At 41.5% G+C, this 13487-nt stretch overlaps 1 protein-coding gene across 1 annotated transcript in view; it reads right to left on the bottom strand.

Annotated features, from left to right (window-relative positions):
• Positions 1–13487, bottom strand: part of ubr1 (ubiquitin protein ligase E3 component n-recognin 1) — a 149157-nt gene that overhangs the window by 3349 nt on the left and 132321 nt on the right. The gene's annotated exons all lie outside the window — the stretch shown is intronic.

The following is a 13487-nucleotide window of genomic DNA, read 5'->3' as shown; positions in this document are numbered from 1 at the left end:
TTCCTTAGAATTCTGCACACAACACCCCATAATGACGTGAAAAAAGTTTGATGTTTTTGCAAATTTATTAAAAATAAAAAACTGAGAAATCCCATCCATCCATCCATCCTCTTCCGCTTATCCGAAGTCGGGTCACGGAGGCAGCAGCTTGAGCAGAGATGCCCAGACTTCCCTCTCCCCGGCCACTTCTTCTAGCTCTTCCAGGAGAATCCCAAGGCGTTCCCAGGCCAGTCAAGAGACATAGTCCCTCCAACGTGTCCTGGGTCTTCCCCGGGGCCTCCTCCCGGTTAGACGTGCCCAGAACACCTCACCAGGGAGGCGTCCAGGAGGCATCCTGATCAGATGCCCGAGCCACCTCATCTGACTCCTCTCGATGCGGATGAGCAGCAGCTCTACTCTGAGCCCCTCCCGGATGACTGAGCTTCTCACCCTATCTTTAAGGGAGAGCCCAGTCACCCTGCGGAGGAAACTCATTTCAGCCGCTTGTATTCGCGATCTTGTTCTTTCGGTCACTACCCATAGCTCATGACCATAGGTGAGGGTAGGAACATAGATCGACTGGTAAATTGAGAGCTTTGCCTTGCGGCTCAGCTCCTTTTTCACCACGACAGACAGATGCAGAGCCCGCATTACTGCGGATGCCGCACCGATCCGCCTGTCGATCTCACGCTCCATTCTTCCCTCACTCGTGAACAAGACCCCGAGATACTTGAACTCCTCCACTTGGGGCAGGATCTCGCTACCAACCCTGAGAGGGCACTCCACCCTTTTCCGGCAGAGGACCATGGTCTCGGATTTGGAGGTGCTGATTCTCATCCCAGCCGCTTCACACTCGGCTGCGAACCGATCCAGAGAGAGCTGAAGATCACGGCCTGATGGAGCAAACAGGACATCATCATCTGCAAAAAGCAGTGACCCAATCCTGAGCCCACCAAACCGGACCCCCTCAACGCCCTGGCTGCGCCTAGAAATTCTGTCCATAAAAGTTATGAACAGAATCGGTGACAAAGGGCAGCCCTGGCGGAGTCCAACTCTCACTGGAAACGGGTTTGACTTACTGCCGGCAATGCGGACCAGGCTCTGGCAACGATCGTACAGGGACCGAACAGCCCTTATCAGGGGGTCCGGTACCCCATACTCCCGGAGTACCCCCCACAGGATTCCCGAGGGACACGGTCAAATGCCTTTTCCAAGTCCACAAAACACATGTAGACTGGTTGGGCAAACTCCCATGCACCCTCCAGGACCCTGCTAAGGGTACAGAGCTGGTCCACTGTTCCGCGACCAGGACGAAAACCACACTGTTCCTCCTGAATCCGAGGCTCGACTATCCGACGGACCCTCCTCTCCTGGACCCCTGAATAGACTTTTCCAGGGAGGCTGAGGAGTGTGATCCCTCTGTAGTTGGAACACACCCTCCGATCCCCCTTCTTAAAGAGGGGGACCACCACCCCAGTCTGCCAATCCAGAGGCACTGTCCCTGATGTCCATGCGATGTTGCAGAGGCGTGTCAACCAAGACAGTCCTAGAACATCCAGAGCCTTGAGGAACTCCGGGCGTATCTCATCCACCCCCGGGGCCCTGCCACCAAGGAGTTTTTTGACCACCTCAGTGACCTCAGTCCCAGAGATGGGGGAGCCCACCTCTGAGTCCCCAGGCTCTGCTTCCTCATTGGAAGGCATGTTAATGGGATTGAGGAGGTCTTCGAAGTACTCCCCCCACCGACCCACAACATCCCGAGTCGAGGTCAGCAGCGCACCATCCCCACCATATACAGTGTTGACACTGCACTGCTTCCCCTTCCTGAGACGCCGGATGGTGGACCAGAATCTCCTCGAAGCCGTCCGAAAGTCGTTCTCCATGGCCTCCCCAAACTCCTCCCACGCCCAAGTTTTTGCCTCAGCAACCACCAAAGCCGCATTCCGCTTGGCCTGCCGGTACCTATCAGCTGCCTCCAGGGTCCCACAGGACAAAAGGGACCGGTAGGACTCCTTCTTCAGCTTGACGGCATCCTTCACCGCCGGTGTCCACCAACGGGTTCGGGGATTGCCGCCACGACAGGCACCGACCACCTTACGGCCACAGCTCCGGTCAGCTGCATCAACAATAGAGACACGGAACATGGCCCATTCGGACTCAATGTCCCCCACCTCCCTCGGGAAGTGGTCGAAGTTCTGCCGGAGGTGGGAGTTGAAGCTACTTCTGACAGGGGGCTCTGCCAGACGTTCCCAGCAGACCCTCACAACACGTTTGGGCCTACCATGCCTGACCAGCATCCTCCCCCACCTTCGAAGCCAACTCACCACCAGGTGGTGATCAGTTGACAGCTCCGCCCCTCTCTTCACCCGAGTGTCCAAGACATGTGGCCGCAAGTCCGACGACACGACCACAAAGTCGATCATCGAACTGAGGCCTAGGGTGTCCTGGTGCCAAGTGCACATATGAACACCCCTATGCTTGAACATGGTGTTCGTTATGGACAATCCCCCTCCTTTAACCGCCACCTTATCGTGGTGGAGGGGTTTGCGTGTCCCAATGATCCTAGGAGCTCTGTTGTCCGGGGCTTTATGCCCCTGGTAGGGCCACCCAAGGCAAACTGGTCCTAGGTGAGGGATGAGACAAAGAGCGGTTAAACAAACCTCCTATGATGGAAAACAATTTTGGACGGCGTTTTCCCTTGCCCGGACGCGGGTCACCGGAGCCCACTTTGGAGCCAGGCCTGGAGGTGGGGCTCGATGGCGAGCGCCTGGTGGCCGGGCCTGCACCCATGGGGCTCGGCCGGGCACAGCCCGAAGAGGCAACGTGGTTCCCCCTTCCCATGGGCTCACAACCTATGGGAGGGGCCAAGGAGGTCGGGTGCAGTGTGAGTTGGGTGGTGGCCGAAGGCGGGGACCTTGGCGGTCCGATCCTCGGCTACAGAAGCTGGCTCTTGGGACGTGGAATGTCACCTCTCTGAAGGGGAAGGAGTCTGAGCTAGTGCGCGAAGTTGAGAGGTTCCGGCTAGATATAGTCGGACTCACCTCGACGCACAGCTTGGACTCTGGAACCAATCTCCTTGTCTTCTTCTCACTCTATGTCAATCCACACATGAATCTGATCTTTGCTCCTGTGTGTTTGTTACAGATTTGTTTGCTGGTCTTTTCTGCCCATGAGGCAACTGAAGACATCTGCTGTATAGGCCTAAATAGGAATCACTAGATAGATAGATAGATAGATAGATAGATAGATAGATAGATAGATAGATAGATAGATAGATAGATAGATAGATAGATAGGATACTTTATTAATCCCAATGGGACATTCACATTCTTCAGCAGCAGCATACTGATACAATAAATAATATTAAATTAAAGAATGATAATAATACAGGTGAAAAAAAAAAAAAAAACAGACAATAAACTATGTATAATGTTAAATATTAACGTTTACCCCCCGCTGTTGGAATTAAAGAGTCGCATAGTTTGGGGGGAGGAACGATCTCCTCAATCTGTCTGTGGAGCAGGACAGTGACAGCAGTCTGTCACTGAAGCTGCTCTTCTGTCTGGAGATGACATTATTTAGTGGATGCAGTGGATTCTCCATAATTGATAGGAGCCTGCTGAGCGCCCTTCGCTCTGCCACAGATGTTAAACTGTCCAGCTCCATGCCAACAATAGAGCCTGCCTTCCTCACCAGTTTGTCCAGGCGTGAGGCGTCTTTCCTCTTAATGCTGCCTCCCCAGCACACCACTGCGTAGAAGAGGGCGTTCGCCACAACTGTTTGATAGAACATCTGCAGCATCTTATTGCAGATGTTGAAGGAAGCCAGCCTTCTAAGGAAGTATAACCGGCTTTGTCCTTTCTTGCACAGCGCATCAGTATTGGCAGTCCAGTCTAATTTATCATCCAGCTGCACTCCCAGATATTTATAGTCTGCACCATCTGCACACAGTCACCTTTGATGATCACTGGGTCTATGAGGGGTCTGGGCCTCCTAAAATCCACCACCAGCTCCTTGGTTTTGCTGGTGTTCAGGTGTAGGTGGTTTGAGTCGGACCATTTAACAAAGTCATTGATTAGGTCCCTATACTCCTCCTCCAGCCCATTCCTGATACAGCCCACGATAGCAGTGTCATCAGCGAACTTTTGCACATGGCAGGACTCCGAGTTGTATTGGAAGTCCTATGTATATAGGCTGAACAGGACCGGAGAAAGTACAGTCCCTTGTGGCGCTCCTGTGTTGCTGACCACAATGTCAGACGTGCAGTTCCCAAGACGCACATACTGAGGTCTAAACTAGGGTTCAAATTCAGCATTTGGTTATGACCATAGGTTCCAGACTTAAAGCAGTCATTGACTGGAAAAGATTGCCTACCAATTACTGAACATGATCATTAAATTGTGATTATGTCAGACTGACAAATCAATTTTGAGCCCCTGAAAGGGGGTTGGGGGTTTGACTAAGTATACAAATGGCTGACTATACTAAATGGCTCATACAATAATTTTATTAACCCTCCTGAATTAAAGCTGAAAGTCATGACATGTCATTTTCTAAACCACTTAATCCAGATCAGGGTCAAGGTTGGCTGGAGACTTATCCTAGCTAGCATAGGGCACATGGCAGGAACAAGCCCCGGTACCAGTCCATCACAGGGTATTTGCATGCACACACACACTTTAGAACTGATAATTCATTTTACAATGGACAATTTACAATTGCCAATTCACCTAAACTACCTGACTGCCTTTGGACAGTGGAAGAAAACCAAAACACCCAGAAGAAACACACAAAGACGCAGGGTGAACATGCAAACTCTATGCAAAGAGGACTAAGGGCATGGACCCTGGTCTCCTTACTGTAAGGCAACAGTGCTGCCACTGTGCCACCCTAAAGCTGAAAGTCAACTTGAATCACATATCGATAGTTTCATTTTAAATGCTTTGAGGTGCCATACAGAGCCAAAATTATGAAAGTGTGTCATTGTCCAAATATTTATGGACCTAACTGTAAATTACAACCTTTCACCCACAGAGCATTGGTACTGACAGCTAGCTTCACAAATGCCAAGGAATGCAGTAAGGTTGACAGCTTTGTTTTTTGGAGAGGGAGGCAAGGCGATACATTTTCTATGCATTTAGACAAACAAGGTCTCATTTTATATCATCGATATGTCTGACTATGAAAGTTACAACACATTCAGCCTTATTTCTGAACCTTACTTAAATAAACCAGAATATACTGAAAGAATCGTAACAGATTAAATATGAGAGCAAAAGGGAAAGGTGGCAGACTGCAGCCACAGCAAGCCGCTGAATTGTGGGGCACGTATGGAAAAGATAAAATAATGCTTACTGGGAATGAATGCCCTGCTGCATAAAATATGACTTGCTGGTAATGCCTATATACATATGTAATGTGTCTCGCAACAAAACCATTTTATTTATGCAAAGATTTCATCTTCGTTATTCCTGGGGGATGACTTTCCATCTATGCCTGATCATAAAGCTTTAGAGCCAAGAGGTCAAAGCTGGAAAGACCAAAAAGGCAGTCTGCATTACAGTAAGTCTATTTATTGATCTTGGCAGCTGCACTGGCACAATGCTGAACACTGATATGTCTCATGCACCACTAATGCTCCCGAGTTTGCCTACTTCTAAATGACTCTGTAGCAACACTTATAGCAGGGATCTTCACTTACGGTCCAGGAGGGCCATGGTCTTCATTCTAACCAATTTCCTAATTAGAAGACAGTCCTTGATGATGATGAAACACGTTTTGAAGGGTGCTGTGTTGGTGTTCTTATTCATCCATGACAAATTAATTGCACAGTAGAGCTTCCATTTCTGAGAACATTATCCATTTTTTATGGACCAGAACTGATTTGCTCTTCATAATGTTCCCCCCCCTTACCTCTCATTTGTTTCTAAACATTTTATTAGCACCGATACTTAATGATGCACATTCACCACTGTAATTAGAACCAAGCTAGCTGGAAAGCTGGTTCTTTCTTATTTGCAATTTATTAGCTATGGCTTGTTAAAAAAAAAAAAAAAAAAAAAGACATGATTAAAACGTAAATACAGCTGCTTAAGCCTAAAATAGGCAATTAAGAGCTCTGAATCATTAACATGCGAGTTACCTAAAACATATTGGTTTAGCAACAAATAAATAGGTACTAATTAAGAAACTGGTTAAACCAAAAACCTGCAAAGCACTGTGGTCCTCCAGGATCGTTGAGTGAAGATCCCTGCCTTACAGGATGCTCGTGTTTACTTAATAGCTTCACTCATGCTGGGCGCTGTGAAGAGAGAAAAGCATATGTATCCTATTCCTTAGCAACGATAGTGCCAACAACCTGCAGCTAAAACAAGAAAAACTACAGTAAAACCATATATTGTAAAAAAAAAAATTTGGTTTTGTGTCATAAAGACACCCTTGATAAGCAGAGGGCATTTTATTTTTTAAAATGTTAACTACAGTTTCATCTAACTACGTTTCCAGGACAAACCAAAGTCTGACTCAAATGTAAAACTAACAACCTATACTTTAAAAATACACAACGCTTTATACTTAACAGTCATTCTCAAGTAAATGTGAAGTTTTCATTTAGTGTTACAAACAAGCCAGAACACCTTGACTAATCAAGAAACAATCAGTCCTTTTATTTTAACATACATTCCATTAAACATATAACTTCATATTTGAAATCATTCAGACTATCTACAATCACTCATTTTTTTTTAGAACAAACGAACAAGTAAAATATATTTCAGTACTATCTTTCAAAAAGACAGTTCTCATTCTCTTCTTACTGTATTAGAGACGTTTTGCTGCATATTACAATATAAAACATTTACAAAATTATACAGCTCAGATTTATGCAAGGTGTTCACTGTGTCAAGCTATTAAAAAGAGGTTTTAGGAGAAAACAAGAATAAATGAACATAATCTGACATCCTTGCTTAGCTTCAATTTCTTACTGATAAAAGCAGATGAAAACTGATGCAACATGGATTTTTCGTATTAACTGACTGCTGAAAAAAATATTCTCTTGCTAGGGCTTTGCATCTGTGCCCAGCATTAAACAAAAATGGCCATTTCACCAAGCCCAGTCGGCAAACTGAAGGGGGGTTGGAATATTCTGCTTAATTTAAAAATTAAAAAAAAAAATGAAAACATGACCGATGGGGGGGAAACAATTACTCTCCAATGATATGTAAATGTGTGCGTATATGTATATTTATATGTCTGCATGTTTGTGTGTATATGTATACTTAATATATTTGTGTGTGAGTGTAAAAATTAATATAAATATATGAATGTGTACATAGCTTTCACATTTCCATCACTGAAGCAAAGAAACCAGTAGAATGAAACAGCTGTTGACAAAAGAAAAGTCAATGAATCCTATTTATTTATCTCCAATAGAGGCAGCATCCTTAGAATTTATATTACATCATTGTCGGGAGACAAAGGAGTAGCTGCTTCGTTCTGAAGTCCAGAAGCAGTAGATAAAATTCATTAAGACTTCAGCATGTGCAAGAAACCTGTAGAACTCAACAGTCACATTTCTGAAAGCAGTTTGTCCACTCATAGCAGCTGCCACTCTAAGGTTAACATAACGTTGACAACTTCAAGACTTCGGGCAATCTCCTCCATGATGCAATGTTGCTGCCACAGCTGGCAGAGCTTCTTGTATCGCTCAGGAGACAAATGGAGTGGGTTTCCTCTCCTGCAGCCAAACCCATGAAGAGAAAGTTTATCATCAACCATTCAATGAAATATATGATAACATACATAACCCTTACATTTTACACAGTTGTAAAAAGAAAAGGCAACAAAAAGATTACAATAACTGGAGCAGAGAAATTCAAAACAAATTACACATGGGGAAAAATATACAGTACTTAAAAAAGGGGGAAATTACAAGCAAATTTTTTTTAAATGATTGCAAAATATATGAAATATGAATGATTAACACAGAGAAAAATCTTAAATAAAAAAGGAATACATATAAATGAGCAAAAATCAAAGAACAATGGATAACAGTATGTGATAAAGGAGAGGCATACACAAAGTAAACTTATGAAGTATAATGGTACATTAACACATCAACTTAAAAAGCTGAAGGTCATATTAAAAGAAAAACAAAAGAATCAAGAGGCATTAAACAAGAATCTCACATTAGAGAAACTCCACACTCCATAAAAGTGAACCCAAATAGACTGAATAATTCAGAAGGCAAAAGCACAGCATGAGGTCATGAATAGGCAAAGTGGATTGCTAGGATTTTGTAAATTCAAAATTACAAATGGTAGTGCTGACTGCATAAAATCTGGCCTGAACATGAACTGGGCTAAGCGGGTTGGAGAATGTTACATGAATGTAACATAACTATAAATATAGGTGAAAATACTGTATCATTTGCTGGGGAAAAATGAGACGTTTATATATTCTAATAAAAAATACGATACCACAAATTTACCCATATCTAAGGACTGATATCATGGAATTCTTACCATATTACTTAGCATAAGGTTGTCTTCTGCAGTCCAGTTTCTGTATTATTTTTAATGCACTGCTTACATTGGCAGATGTGGCTGTGATCAATTGCTTGATAGACATTAAGGGTTTGGAAATGTTTCTGCCAATAATGATATTTATACCCTTCATACTTAAATATATGTGGGTGTAAAATGTCCTGGAATAGGATCTGTACTGGTATCTAGAAGGTTGCCGGTTCAAATCCCATTACTGCCAGAAGTCATCCTACTCTGTTTGGCCTTTGAGTAATCCTCTTACCCGGAAAATTACTCCAGGGGTAATGTACAATGGCTGACACCTTTGCTCTGACCCCAAAAGTTCAGGTGAAAAGACAATTTCCCCTCAGGGATTAACAAAGTATATAAAAAACATGCAAAGGATAATATCCAACCATTAATTACTTTACATATTGCAACATTTTCACTCCCAAATCTCTAAGATGTACATTGTATTAGGGCATGATGGATAAACTTAGACTTCTGTTGCTAAATCTGTCAAATTACTGACTATACTATAAATATCAAATTTTCCAGAAACACCGAATACTGAGGAGAGTTCCTAAATTACATACCTTAGACGGGGATCAGTTTCTCCGTAATCATCAAGATAAGGAGCTGGATAAATGCAACCTCGAGTTTTATTGCTCAGAAGAATCACTTCACATTCACGTATTCTGAAAGGTACATTTTACAAAGTAAAAATTTTACATATTTGAAATCACAACTGTTCAAAAAGTGTGCCTAAATATTTTTGTACAGACAAAGTCATACATTCTCTGTACTGTGGGAAACCTACTAGTACTAACATGAACCATAAAAAAACCTTCAATTAAAATGCAAAATAAAACTGTTCAATTTGGTAGCACTGTGTTACATGGATTACATTTTAGATAAATGCAGTAAGCTAATGTAACTTGTAATCTTGCTCAAATATACCTTAGAAACATGCCCACACCAGCTCCACAGGTTAGTGAATGAGCAGTGCAGGCTCCGACCTCATCCTCATCAGCCATTTCCTGGCAACAAGGACTCTGAGAACACAGCATTGCTCCACAGAACAAGCAGAGGGTTGGATGTTTTTTCTCATCATCTGCTGACCTAGGACACCTGGAAAGCAATGAATTAAACATTTGTAACAAATGTTGTAACAAATTATATTTATAAACTCAGCCATTTCAAATGATTTCTTACAAAGGTAACAAAATATTGAAACAATGACATCAGAAGCAGAACTACTTACAGTTGATATAAAAATATTAAAATGTACTACATTTTTCTTTAACAAATCCTCATTAAAGCTCACTCTTCTCTATTATAATACTGTACATAGACACTGGAAAAATAAAAACAAAAAGGAAAAAAGTATCACAGATATACAAAAACCTAATCCCATTTTTTTTTAATGGGGGAAAATATATTTTTTATTATTGGTTCTACCTACTTGCAGTATAACAAAGACAAAACTATGAAAAGGCAAAAAAAAAACATACATACAAAATGTAAAATGTGACTGACATGTTTAAGAAACTGCAATTGACTTACAATAGAAATAGATTAAAAGAAAAGTTTTCAGATGTCTTTTTGCAAGGTTGAAGCATTAGTCATTAAAAATACTGTATATAAGTACAGCTACATACAATTACCAGAACTTGTCCCAAATTAAAAATAAATGACATTAAGGATGTTTGCTTTTGTCTTCCATCAATAATCCAGAACCTTTGGTCATAGGCTTCAAAACATTATCAATCTTTTACTAGAGACTGTCTATGTTTATAAGAAAAAATTTCAAAAGTTCAGTGTGGTACCCTATTAGAAAGTTTATTTGTCACAAAAGCTAAAACATAATATCCCAGAGAAAAACAAACAGACTTAAACCACTTACACTCTATTACTACCATATTAATAAGTGAACTAAAAAATTATGTGGGAAGTCCTGGGGTTGGTCAATTATAGAATGAATATCTTAATTTGAATATTTTATACTACACTTAAAATGATGATGCTCTGTAATGAAATTGTTTTTGGTTTCTGCCTAATATTCTTGGGATTAGCTCCAGTTGACCAAGATCATGTTAGGAAAAAGCGTAGGTTGACCAAATTAAGCATTTCTTGGCACAGTCCCAATTGGGTGTCATGACACTTCCACTTGAAGGTCAACATTTCTTATAGGGAATAAAAAAAACAAAAACAAAATCACTATACAGTAATCCCTCGCTATATCGCGCTTCAACTTTCGCAGCTTCACTCTATCGCGGATTTTATATGTAAGCATATTTAAATATATATCGCGGATTTTTCGCTGGTTCTTGGGTTTCAGTGGACAATGGGTCTTTTAATTTCTTGTACATGCTTCCTCAGTTGGTTTGCTCAGTTGATTTCATACAAGGGACGCTATTGTCGGATGGCTGAGAAGCTACCCAATCAGAGCCCGTATTAAATAAAACTCCTCAAATGTATTGTGAGCAGGGGGGCTGTTTGCACCCCTAGAGTATACGGACGCTCCTCAAAAAACGCTGAAAGACTACCTTCACATTGCTCCCTTCCTTGTGGCTGCTTTGTCGCGCAATATGCTTCCCGCATGGTGCTTCACATACTTAAAAGCCCGAACAGCACCTATTGATTTTTGATTGTTTGCTTTTCTGTCTCTCTTGCTCTGACATTCTTTGCTCCTGACGGAGGGGGTGTGAGCAGGGGGGGCTGTTCGCACTCCTAGAGGATACAGATGCTCGTCTAAAAAATGCTGAAAGACTACCTTCACATTGCTCCCCTTCCTTGCTGGGCTTACTTGCGGCTGGCTTTGTCAAGCGATATGCTTCCCGCACGGTGCTTCGCATACTTAAAAGCCCAAAACAGCACCTATTGATTTTTGATTGTTTGCTTTTCTCTCTCTCTCTCTCTCTCTGACATTCTCTGATCCTGAGTGCACTCCTTTGAAGAGGAAGATATGTTTGCATTCTTTTAATTGTGAGATGGAACTGTCATCTCTTCCTTGTCATGGAGCACGTTTAAACGTTTGTAAAAGAGACAAATGTTTGTTTGCAGTGTTTGAAATAAAGTTCCTGTCTCTACAACCTCCTGTGTTTTTGTGCAAATCTGTGACCCAAGCGTGACAATATAAAAATAACTATATAAACATATGGTTTTTACTTTGCGGATTTTCACCTTTCACAGGGGGTTCTGGAACGCAACCCTCACGACTGAGGAGGGATCACTGTATCAAGATACTAACTGGATTCAGCTTGAAAGAGTGCACTTATTCCAAAAACTTCTGAGGCAGTTAACACATTCAAAGAACGGGAATGCAATCTTCAATAAACATTAACAATTGTTTAGCATTTTAAATTGATGAAACTAATACTATTCTTGAAATAGTGCATTTGTTCAAAAACCTCCAACAGTGTGTTTACATGCACTTCAATAACCTAGTTATTGACAGAAACCTGATTTCTAAACTGCCATATAAATCCTTATTCCGATTAGAGAAATCAGGTTATTAGCCTCTGAGAAACCCTATTAACAGAGGCAGATTCCTCTGCAAATAGCCTGATTATGTGGCCGTGTAACTCTTCACCGGATTACTGTTAAGAATTTTGTAGTCTGTGCATGTCCCCAGTACCCTGTAAGCCTTTGCATGTATTTGCTTTGCATACGCTATCAGCAGCCACAGGTAGAAGCATCCAATAAAAAAAAAAAATGTTTCCAGAGGCAAATGTTCGGGCAATTGCAAAATTCTTTCTCCTGCCTAAAATATGTCAATATTTCAGAAATCACTAAATTAATGCTGATGAGCTACACGTATGGAGCAAAACTCAGCAACACAATCTTGAAAGCATTAACCTGAAACATTAAAAGTAATGCTTAAGTAACATTACGTAGTCTGACTACTTTTTAAATTAACTAGTAACCTAAACACATATCTTATTGATGTCAAAATACTTGCATTGTTATTCCCAGCAGCACTGGGTGTAAGGTAAGAAGCATATGTACCAGATCCTTTGCAGGACTCAATTGTACAGCCAAGCACAAAAGTGTTCACTGCGTACCATCTGATAATGGAAACCTATCAATAAAGCATCAATCTGAACAAACATTTATAAAACACAATTATCACAGGCATCACGCTCCTTTTCAAGTGTGTGATGGCCGATGATGACGTTTAACTCTTTTTTGCAAAGTTTAATGACAAAGAAGCATTCTTCCAAAGAAGAACTCTAGAAGATTACTTGCTCTTGTCATTAAGAAACCAGGTTTCTGCCTTAACCAGGTTATCATCCAATTATATGAGTGCATATAATTGCACTGATTGTCGTGCATTCATAAGCAAGTAAAATACAACTAGTGCAATCTTCTGTAAACATTATTGCAGATTTATTTTAATGATTAATATTATTAGTATTATTATTTTACTATGCTTATATCATTTTTACCTATTGGTTTACTGATAAGCTCTTGTAAGAGAATTTAATATAATGCAGTATGCACACTAGTTAGGTAGAAATTAAAACTGGACACTTTCTGAAAAGTGGCATTTTTGTAAATTCTTCTAATAAAAAATTTACTGTCAACTTTCAAAGATGTACCCCGCTACAATGAAAACAACACATAATACTCCTGGAAATTAAGCGTGCAGACTTCAGTAGCAAACAGTAAAACAAGTGGCTCCATGTGCCTTTTACCAATAGAGCACATGTTAAATGAAATGGAGGAACGCAAGGAAATGTACACAACCACAGAAGGATAAGTAACAATCAAGGCCTTAAAATACCAAACAAACATTGAATTCCATGAGACAATTTCATTTGAAGACTGCAGCTTTCATTACTAATTTCAATAACAGCACAGTAAGTGAAAGAAGGCAGGGCTGCTGCTCTGTGTCGGGAACGGTGTGTGTATTAGTCTATGGGTCTCAACTTTTCTGTTGAAAGAATGACTGAGAAGGAAAGTACATCTGATAAGGCTAGG

This window comes from Erpetoichthys calabaricus, chromosome 16 (genome assembly GCF_900747795.2).
Source record: "Erpetoichthys calabaricus chromosome 16, fErpCal1.3, whole genome shotgun sequence".
Classification (NCBI taxonomy): Eukaryota; Metazoa; Chordata; class Cladistia; order Polypteriformes; family Polypteridae; genus Erpetoichthys; species Erpetoichthys calabaricus.
Note: the sequence above shows the minus strand (reverse complement) of the source record. Positions and strands in the feature narration are given on the sequence as shown.